General features: G+C 36.2%; 1 long non-coding RNA gene across 1 annotated transcript; it reads left to right on the top strand.

Annotated features, from left to right (window-relative positions):
* Nucleotides 1-6,499: 6,499 nt before the first annotated feature.
* LOC103097580 (uncharacterized) lies at nt 6,500-8,369 on the top strand. Its single transcript, XR_458092.3, has 3 exons — nt 6,500-6,716; nt 6,863-6,944; nt 8,231-8,369. It is a non-coding gene; the product is annotated as an uncharacterized LOC103097580 (long non-coding RNA).
* The last annotated feature ends 1,033 nt before the right edge of the window (nt 8,370-9,402 follow it).

Genomic DNA, 9,402 nt, shown 5'->3' with positions numbered 1-9,402 from the left:
TCTGTATATGGGCATAGTGCCTTACAATTTCCAAAGCATATTTTCCCTCCCCCTCCTCCTGGACCTTCTTTTCCTCCTTTTCCTCCTCCTCCTCCTCCTCCTCCTTCTTCCTCTCTCTGTATGTTGCCTTATTAAAGACTTGTCTGAGGCACTCAGAGATTAAATGATTTCCCAGTGTCACATATCTATGTGTCAGAGAAAAACCTTGAACTCAGGTCTTACTGATTCTAAAGGGCTCTATCTATCAATCTACTCTGCTTCTCATGGCAATTGTCCCCATTTTACAGATGAGGAAACAAACACAAAAGAGGCTAAATGAACTCCCCAAAACACAGAGTTGGCATGTAAACAAGCCAGGCCTCCTGAATCTAAGTGCATATTTCATTATTCCAAGCTATTTCCATTATACCAGGCTGCCTCTTGGCATTTCCCTGAAAATTAACTTGCCTGACATTTTATTCAAACTTTGTTGTTTTATAACGTCCTGAAATATATCCATTTAATTCCCAGAATGAGCAAGTTAAGTCAGGTCAGAGAGCATTTATTTAGTCCTTGCTATGTTCCAGGCATTGTGCTGAGTGCTAGAACTAACAAACAAATGATGAAAGGCAAAAGCACAAAAAAAGAATTCCTGCTCTCAGGAGCTCAAATTCCAATGAAAAAGGAGAAAACACCATGTGTGTATAATTATAATATTATATATCACGCATGTATTATATAGTAGTAAATTATATAATACATAACATTAAACAAATAATTATAATACTATATATATATATGTGTGTGTGTGTGTGTGTGTGTGTGTGTGTGTGTGTATATATATGTAGCAGTATATAGAATATGTTACATAGTGACTTGGACCATGAAGGGGTCTCTAATGAAGATTAATAATGTACCAGTTAGAGTGATACATCCTGAGCTGCATTTTAATAACACTTCACAATTAATATGCCATATCATTAACAATTAAGTTAAATGCAATTCAATTTGCTGGACCTGGGAAATGGTGCTCTTTTTGAAAGTTTCCACAAATACTTATCAGTCACAGGTTAATTTCCCATGCCAAAGAAAGAATTTAATATGTTACCTAATATCTTATATAATATAAAAATATAAATGCATAGATATATGCATACATCTATATGTATATATATACACACAAAATTGAAGGCAGTCTTGGAGAAGGCACTAAATTTGAGGGATAAGGCAAAGGTTTCTTGCAGATGGTAAGAATTCAGCTCACATGAAAAGAACCAGGGAATCTAGGAAGCAAGCATGCAGAGGAAGAAAGTTCTTGTTAGGAGGAAAAGCAAGTGAAAATGGCCAGAGTATTCTCCTCCGAGGGCACACAGTCTAGTACAGAAAGCCTGTTGAATGTATTTCATGGAATTGACATGTATATAAATACAGTATATAGTCACTGATCTAGATATATAGATAAATATTTGAAACATGACTTAATTTCATCCCAGTTACATGTTTTATTTGGAATGTCCTTGCTACTCCTGGACAATTGCCTTCTGGTTATCTGTGTTCTGTGCCTTGAGCAATGTACCCCTTAAGGATGCAATAATGTTGCTTTCAGACTGTGGTTTCAATGTTGCCCTTCAGTAATTATACATATAACTTGCTCTTACAATACAAAACACCTCTTCATCCCACCCCCACTGCTGCCAATAAAAGCAAGTGGCAACAGCTGAAGGGAAAGAATCAACACTTCACAATTAATATGCCATATCATTAACAATTAAGTTAAATGCAATTCAATTTGCTGGACCTGGGAAAGTGGTGCTCTTTCAGAAAGTTTCCACAAATACTTAATACAGGTTAATTTCACAAGCAAAATAAAGTACTTAAGCCCCATCATTTAATGTGTTCCAACCAGTGAGAATTTGATGTCCCAGATGATGTGATTAATTGACTTCTTTCTGATTCCCAGCTTGGAGATCCCTGGCATTAGAGGTGACTTCTATTCAAGATCCAACATTTACATGGGCTTTGCTCTATCAGGGCTTTGGGAATTATTCTTTTCTTTCACCCAGGTCCACCAATAATCATGCAAGGCATAGATTACTATAACATTGAGATAATATTCCTTCAAATTTAGCTTAGATTTCACCTTTTCCAGTCTATCTTCCTGGGTTAACACAGTCTAAAATTATCTGTGCTTTCTCTGAAAAGTATGTTAAGGACCATTCAATTGACAATTACTTAATTTGCCTTTCCATGTGTATTTGTTTGAATCATTTATGCTCTTTCAAGTCAGTGAACATATATCTAAGTTAGCTTTGTAGCTCCAATGGAATCTCCCACAGGACCCCATATGTGGTCAGTGTTCAATAAATGTTTTTGCAATTGTTGTGGTTATACCAAAGTTGAGTTATTGATTATGTCTCATCCCTTCTTTACTCTAATACAATCTCCTACCAGGCAGGAAGCATACTTTAGCGTGATGGAAAAATTCCTTGATTAGGAGACAAAAGACCTGAGCTTTATAGTCCTGCCTCTTTCATTCATAGTAACAAACATTTACCCATAGAGAATTTCAAGGGGGACAAAGTGTTATAAAAGAGAATGCTAGATTTGGGGCAGGAAGACTTAAGTTAAAAACTCTGCCTCATATGTGTACTACGTGTGTGACCCTGGGCAAGTTATTTAATTTTTTACCTCATTTTCCTCATCTAAAAATGAGGGAATTGGTCTTGATGACTTTTTAAGTCCCCTTCATCTCTAAATCTATGATTTCATACAATTCTATTTCCTTCTTTGACATAAGTGAAATTATTATTCCAGTTTCATGAATGATAAAATAGAGGCTTAAAGAGATGAAATGATGTTTCCTTCAGTTACACAATTTTTAAATGTTTATGGGATTTGAACTCAAGCCTTGCTGACTCCAATTCCAGTGCTCTATCCACTACATCAAATGGCCTTGATATTAAAATGTAGGACCTAGGGCAAATCAGTTCAACTCTTTGGGTCTCAGTTTCCTCAACTTTTCTATTAGGTTATTGGACTAGTGATCTCTTTGGTTACTTCCAGATATTAATCCCATGTTTTTTTATGTCATATAACTGACCTTCCAACCACAAGAGGCATAGAAATGACTTTACCTATATCTTCTCCAACTCTGATATTTCCCTAGAGATAAGGGTTTGATAGAGCATACATTGATTCACTTTTCCCAATCTATCTTCTGATTTGACCAACCTAGAATAAACTGACATTTTCCTTCTTGCTGAAATGATGCCAGATATATTCAGAGGGAATGGTAGGAACAATACCCAGAAAAAAAAACCCTGTGTTATAAAAGTATTTTTTAGCTTTTTCCAGCTGTGTCTGCAAGCAGATAACAAAGGGTTTTTGGGTCAGCCCCTCCCAGGGGTACTTTCTGTACAAGCTTGTGCACTTTCCAATTAAGCTTTAGTGAACTTAACCCTGACATAGAATGTAGGCTCTGCCTACATGAAGTGGAAACAACTGGATGAAAAATAGAAAATTCAGTCTACAGTTTGTTTTGATGACTACCCAGAGCTAAACAATTGCTTTGACTGATTTTTTTTTAACTTAAGGTTAAGTCCTAGTGCCTCGGTTTGGTGTACACTAATAATGATAGTTCAGATTTCCTTAGAGCTTTGTGATTTATAGAGCATTTTTCTCACATATGCCCTGTGAAGCAGATAGCATGACTATTCTTATCTTCATTTTATAGAGGAGGAAACTGAGGCTTAGGAAGTTTAAGATTTTTCACTAAAAGAAAACCTATTTATTTGTGATGGCACCTAGCTATAATTGCTGTTACTCAGGTAGTTGAAGCTGGTAGATCATTTTATCTCAGGAGTGGTGACCTCTGATAACTCAGGTCATTTGGGTGTCTGTACTAACTGTGGCACTAATATGGAAAGTCCCTGTTAGATGAGTGCCTAAGAAAAATAAATTAATTCTAAAATCCTGTGAGGAGTATTCAGACTGAGCCATGGCTATCTATCAAATTTCCAACCTTTTTAAGACAGGGACACCCATTTTCAAAAAGGAAAGAAAGAAAGAAAGGAGGGAGGGAGGGAAGGAAGGAAGGAAGGAAAGAAGGAAGGAAGGAAGGAAGGAAGGAAGGAAGGAAGGAAGGAAGGAAGGAAGGAAGGAAGGAAGGAAGGAAGGAAGGAAGGAAGGAAGGAAGGAAGGAAGGAAGGAAGGAAGGAAGGAAGGAAGGAAGGAAGGAAGAGAAGAAAGAAATCTTACATTTTGGAAAGTGCATTGGCTTTGGAGTTTGACCAATTGGCTTTGAATCCTAGCTTTGCTACTTATTATCTATATGACCTTTGGCAAAGTATTTCATATTGCTGAGCTTCCACTTTCTCATTTTAAAAATAAGGGCATAAAAAGTAGAACGTTTTTGTGAGGAAAAGTACTACATTTGGAGGCCAAGGACTGGTTTCAAATCTTGACTTGTGAAATATTACCTACATGATCTTTTACAAGTCACTTAACCTCACTTCTTGTTAGCTTCTCAAATGTAAAATGAACTTGATGTTTGAAACTCTAAATTTATGATTTCATGACTAGGTTGCTGTTATAAAGAATTAATGAGATAATTAGTTCTTCATAATCTAATGGAACTAGATAAAATGTAAGAGACTGTGGGAGTGGTTGCTAATAGACAGGAAGAGAGAAGTTAAAGTACAGCTCTAGTTGGGGTATGAGTTCATCCCTCATTCTTTCATTTTCTCTGAGAGGATATTGTGAGGTATATAAAATTGAGAAAGAAGAAGGGAAAAGGGAAAAGTTAGTCCTCAAGATTAGAATTCAACAAACCATCTCCTCCTTTGACAAAGAGTTAAGGTACAGGATTCTAATTGTGACACTGTCAAAATGTTATTATATGACCCTACCTCACAAGATCTGATGCTGGAAAGGAACTTAGAAAACAACTGATCCAACTTATTCTTTTTAGAGATGAAGAAACTATGGCCAATGCACAGGAAGTGAGTTCTCCAAGGTCATGTAGATAATAAATGGTAGTACTGGGATTCAAACCCAGGTTTTCTTATGAATAATCTATCCACTGTTCCAAACTACTTTACCAATAAAGCACCTTGCCTACTGGGCTTGAATTCCCTGTTTTATAATATGATTAGTGTGAGCTTTTCAAAACAAAAGGAAGAGACGAGGATGAACCCAAATGAGGACATGGTAGAAAAAGTACAGATAGCTAGGAATATAACCTACAGAGAGTTGAAGTCAAGGCTAGTCTGGTACTCCTCCTTAAAACAGAGGCTGTTGGAGGAATCAGACCATCAAAGAAAGAGGTTTGTAGAGAAAGAGTACTTTCACTGTGAAATGTCCAGGAATAAAGTGAATTTCCAAGGTTAAAAAATTGTAGTATGGTAGAAGACTCAGTTTACTGGTAGAAAATTTGGAACCAGAGTCTACATTTTCTGACTCCCTGGGAAATCAAATGAGGAGTGGGTGTAGGATTATTAAATTAGAGTACTAGAGGGAAAAAAAGAAAGGTATACACAAGTTCCATGGGAAAGAGTCTATAATTAATCAATATACAGCTGAGGGAAAGATCTTATAGGAGAATAAACCAGTAAGCCAAAATAACAAATCTCAAGATATTTAGCTATCATTAAAATATTTGCCTTCTGTGATCCTTAGGACCTGTGCAGAGAATATAAAAATGGGCCATACTTAATAATGAAACACAGAACCAAAATATGTCTGAAATATTGGTGGGTACAGGAAGGTGGTTTGGGATATTTAATAAGCAGAGGGGAGAGTCCTGAAGACAAATTCCACTGGCTTCATTATTTGATGACCTATGACAAAAGATTCCAGGGACTTCCCAAGGGCTTCTGTGCCTTTAGAACTCCTAGTAGTCTGATTTTTAACTTAAGTTGAAGCTTAACCTAATACTATTTAAAGGGAAAAAAGGTCTGACAACCCTATAGAGTTAAATGTCCTTGTTTAAAAAGATTACATATATTCCAGTTAAATAATAGCTGTGGGAGAGGGCAATTAGTAGGCTCGGTCAGGAGAGAAAAGATGTTTTCAGATGAGATTTGAAATGAGATAGAGAGTCAATGAGGCAGAAACTTGCAAGGCATTTTTCCCTTGAAATTTCCTGAAATTTGTTTCTAATGATACCTTAAGATCTGGGATTCTCTAACTTGAAAAAGGAGCAACATACTCAAGGGGAAAGATCAAGGAGAAAAACTAGCTATGGGACATTGGGGAAGTCACTTCCTTTACTTTTTCTCATCGTCAAAGTGATATGGTAGGATTAGATGATGTCTAAGAAATAACAGTCTAAGTTCCAACATTCTGTCAACTTTTTAAAGGCTTCTTTCAATTTTAAAATTCTGTCAGAATGCCTTCTGACCCTAGCATTCTATAGGTTGTTCCCTTCTAGTTCTGACACTCAAGTTCTATCATTTGTTTTAAGGCTTCCCTCCCATCTTCACCATGGTAACATTCTATCTTCTAGGATCTAATGTTCTAATATCTCATCTAATAAAAAAACAATCATGGTTCTGTGATTTAAATAGGAAGTAAGCTCCTTAAGAGTAGAGATTTTTGGGGCTCTCTTTTTGTACCTACCATACTTAGCACAGAACCTAGCACATAGGAAACAATTACTGGTTGTTTACTGATTGGTATAAATAGACATATAAATTGATTCTAGGCACAATCACATCTGGATTCTCTTCTGGTTTCAGGTTGGTTGGTCTCTCTGATTTATAATCCTCCATTAATACTCCCTAAGACTACTTTCTTCTACCTTCAAAGGGGCAATTTGGTTCCAATGTTCTCTCATTTGGTGAGCTTCAATGCACTCTCTCCACTCATTTTCTTGATTTTACAGACTTTAATCAGATCTTCTCTGGAGAAAAATCACTGACCTTTCATCGTGACAGTATCTACAGTGCAACCTTGCTGATCTCAAGGTAGCTATTCAAACATGCCACTGTATTATCATCACCCAAGTCCACATCTTGGTAATGCAGAGATGTTCCATATAGCTAATTGCACCAAGCAATGGTTCTTACGGAATTTATGTGGCCCTGTGGAGTGTTATTAATGGGTGCTTCTTTATAGGGGTGTAATTTTGGAAGCAATTTTCCATGAAATTGTTGAGAGCGTAACCATATACATTTGATCCCATTTGGAATAATTTTCATTTAGCCCAATGACTGCCCTAATAACATTTTTCAATAGAGATGCTGGTCTGGGAGGATAGGGTACATTTATCTAATGTGTTTGTCCCCTGACAAACTTATTGCTGAGTGAGTCTGCTGAAGCAATGAACAATGTTCTATAAGAAACCCAGACAGGAGTCATTTTCTAATCTACCTTCTCTGACAGGTTTATTGAAACATCTGCACCTGAAATAAAGGTTTCTACTTTTTACTAAGGGGATATGTAGGGTCACAGTGTTGTACCAAATTACAATCTCACCATAGGTGGACACAGGGCATTAAATAGTACTGTATTACTCGGGCCTTCTTAACTATGATTTTTCAGACTGAAGAACTTTACCAGGAAATTCTCAGAATGTTCTTGTGACTCCTCTTTACTACACAATGATAGAGCAAGGGATTTAACCAGGAACTTTTCCCTTCCAATTTATTCTGGAGAAACAATGTGCTGTGGTGAGGAAGGTCAGTAACCTAGTAATTAGAATATCTGGATTCTAGCCACAGCTCTGACAGGAACTTGCAAATCATTTGCACCTCTAGGTCTCTATTTCCTTGCCTATAGAATGAAAAGATTGAGCTAGAAAGACTTCAAGGTTGCTACTCCAAAAAGTTAGATAAACTAATTCCTAATCTCTTTGGCATCCTTGTATTATGAAAATGTCTCTTGATTATGATGGTTCAGAGGAAATGTTAAAACTTCAATTCCCAAATAAAGATGAAGCATGTTCGGGATAGTTTTTGTGCTTGATTTATTTTATTTTAAAGAAATCTTGTCTTTGAGAAGTTGCTCTCTACTCAGATAATCAGATTTTTAAATTGTATGTACTCTAGTTCAATGATTCAAAACTTTTAGGCATTGTATTAATTGATATGGAATGAATAAATCTGAATACAAAAATCCATTGCCTTTCTGGATAAATTAAATTATAAAGTCTCATTTAAGTTAAAACATAATTCTTCACAAAATATAAGTAAAAAGAACCCTGACCATGAATCAGTCCCAGTCTAATCTTTATCCCTTTGTCTCTTTGTAGGTGGACTAGAAGTGAACACAAATGGAATTTCCTATATAAGATATCGTCACTATTAATGAGGCATAATTTCAAGAGTGCTACTATCTTCAAATCTCTACATTTTAAACTGCTTTTTAAATTCCTCTGATTAGGAAAAAGAGAGGGACTTGAGTAATTACTCATGGTCTTAATGTATTCTTTTTCATCTTAGTATCCCAAGGCTTTAGGGAGCTCTTTAGGTAGTTCCATGAGTAGGAGTTTCCAGATATCAAGGTAAAGTGATAGAATAACATCAGGGAAATAGGAATCTAAGAATATTAAAATCCTTGAACTCATAATTATTTTCTCCACCACGGATAGAGTACATGGAGAGAGGGAAATGATTTGAAATTTTGTGGAGGCTAGTAAAGTTTGGGAGAATATTTATGCCTTATCCCCAAGCCTGTCTAAAGGTAATGGCTAGGCAATAGAATTTAAATGATTTGCCCAGGATTACCTGATTAGGAAGTATCTATGGCCACACTTGAATCCAGGACTTCCCTTATCCAGGCCTGGTACACAATCCACTGAGCCATCTAGATATCTCCTAAAATATACTTCTCCCCCTCTCTCCAGGAAGGAAGGTAATATTATATAGGTTGTATATATATATATATATTATCATATAATATAGATATCCCTGTTCATAATGTTTTAAAACAAGGGACATATTGCTTACACTAGAATTAAAGTAAAGATTGGTGTGTTTCAATCTGCTTTTGTACTCCATCTGCTCCTTCGGTGGTGGTGGATATCGTTTTTCATCACAAGTTTCTTGGAGTTGTCCTGGATCCTTGCCTTGATGAAAATAGTTAAGTCATAATACATTTTGATTGTTGCTGTGTGCAAAATTTAGGCTAACTTTAAAGGTTTAAAACTACACCAAGACTTTTGGGGAATCTTATATAAGGTGAAGGAATCAATCATGTCCTTTAGTGGATGACCACTTCTTGAGAAACTTGTGAAGACAGAAATGAATCAGTATCAAGGAATGCCTAGTACTCTCAGAAGAAAGGCAGACAGACACAGAGTAATAGAGACAGAAAGAAAAATTTTAAAATCATCATCTATTCAGTTCCTATTACTAGCAAAGCACTCTGGAGATAGAAATTTTAGAAAATATCTGATCTCCCTGCCCTCCTAAGAGGTTCAAG

Source organism: Monodelphis domestica, chromosome 1 (genome assembly GCF_027887165.1).
Source record: "Monodelphis domestica isolate mMonDom1 chromosome 1, mMonDom1.pri, whole genome shotgun sequence".
Classification (NCBI taxonomy): Eukaryota; Metazoa; Chordata; class Mammalia; order Didelphimorphia; family Didelphidae; genus Monodelphis; species Monodelphis domestica.
This window is presented reverse-complemented; position numbering and strand designations above follow the sequence as displayed.